Source organism: Hydra viridissima, unplaced genomic scaffold (genome assembly GCF_058129835.1).
Source record: "Hydra viridissima isolate aposymbiotic clone 2 unplaced genomic scaffold, HvirCarnegie_v1 scaffold_16, whole genome shotgun sequence".
NCBI lineage: Eukaryota > Metazoa > Cnidaria > Hydrozoa > Anthoathecata > Hydridae > Hydra > Hydra viridissima.
The window spans coordinates 6,609,733-6,611,395 of NW_028324315.1; the positions used below are offsets into that span (position 1 = coordinate 6,609,733).

At 33.6% G+C, this 1,663-nt stretch overlaps 2 protein-coding genes across 4 annotated transcripts in view; both read right to left on the bottom strand.

The window, feature by feature from the left end:
• Nucleotides 1-1,663, bottom strand: part of LOC149877743 (uncharacterized) — a 392,865-nt gene that overhangs the window by 362,004 nt on the left and 29,198 nt on the right. The window lies entirely within an intron of this gene.
• LOC145181722 (uncharacterized) overlaps nt 1-1,663 on the bottom strand; it is a 96,011-nt gene that overhangs the window by 93,260 nt on the left and 1,088 nt on the right. The window lies entirely within an intron of this gene.

Here is a 1,663-nt window from a genome sequence, read left to right on the forward strand (position 1 = left end):
TACCATTCTTAAAATGAAAACTTGTATTTCTTTTTTAAAGAGACCTTTTGCTTCTTAATTAAAGACTTCTTTTTTTTCTAAAAGGGACTGCAATTTTTGAAAGTGACCGAGCCTTTGAAAAAAATAAAAAGTAGGCATTTTTCACTGTGCATCTTTTTAAAATGGATTCAGCGTCTTCTGTAATGAAAACTTCTGTCTTGAAAACAAACAAATGTTTTTGAAATTCATTTTGTAGTGTGGTTTTGGAATTTCTGAAATAGATGTGTAGTATTTTTTAAATAGCAGTGAAGTATTTTGTAAAGTCTTCTTTTAATAAGTGGTTTACACTTTTTAAACGTTTTTTGAAAATGAATTTGCTTTTTTAAATGATTTTTGCATTTATGTTCAAGAGACAGAGGGTTTTATTTTTTTTTAAGGATACTAGATTTTCCTAGGATACTGGGTATTTTCTTAGGCAGGTGGGTATTTCTTTAACCATTTCATGCGCTGGGTTGTTGTATAACAACAAATCAAGCTAAGCTTCCCCAATTCAAATGGTGCATTCTAACCGATTGAAAACAATATTGTTTTATAAATGAGAGTTGAAAAAGGCTGTAGAAAAAGTCTAATTTAACATTTCATAGTACCACTGTCATTTTGTAGATGTTTTTTTATGAGTTATGTTAGTTACAGAAAAATAATTGGTGCATGAAAGAGTTAAGCGGTTGGGTGTTTTCATAACCGACCGAGGATTTTCCTAAGCAGCCGCGTAACTCATTAATCGGCGGGGTATTTGTTAACCGTTAGGGTTAGGGTTAACCGGACAAGAGTTTTTTTTTACCGAACAAGCGTTTCTTTAACCGAACAAGTGTTTTTTCCAGTGAGCAAGTGATTTTTTTTTTAACAGAACAAGTGTTTTTAAACGAACAAGTGCTTTTTTTTTTTTTTTTTTTTTACCGAAAGCGGGTTTTTTTAACCGTACCACGGTTTCTTTAACCGAACTAGAGTTTTTTTTTAACCGTAAGACGGTTTTTTAACCGAGCAACTATTTTTTTAAGCGAACAAGTGCTTTTTTAACCGAACAAGGGTTTTTTTTAACCGTACCACCGTTTCTTTAACTGAACAAGTGTTTTTTTTTAACCGCACAAGCGTTTTTTTAACCGTTAGGGTTAGGGCTAGGGTTAGGGTTAGGGTTAGGGTTAGGGTTAGGGTTAGGGTTACAGGTTTTTTTTTTTAACAGAACACTTGTAAATTTAACCGCACAAGCGTTTTTTTTTTAATCGAGCAAGGCTGAGTATTTTCTAAACCGAGCGAGGAACTTTTTAAGAGTTTTTTTAACCGTTAGGGTTATTTTGTTAGGCGAAAGAACACTTTATTAAACGAACACTTTTTTTAACCGCACGAGCCTTTTTACTATCGAAAGAGGAATTTCTTGAGTTGCCTAGCGATATTTTAACCGAGCATGCATCTTCTTAAGTAACTGAGCATTTTTATAGGCGAACACGTTTTCTTAACTGACTTAGCGTTTTCTACGATTTTTGTGACTTTGCAAATGTTTCTTGGACGTTTTGCAAACAAGTCGGACTCTTTTTAAAAACTTAAACTCTTGTCCCATTAAAAATTGAATGTTCATGGAGAAGACGAGAGCAAACGCAGCACAGCTCTAGCAGTTTGCTGGTAGATC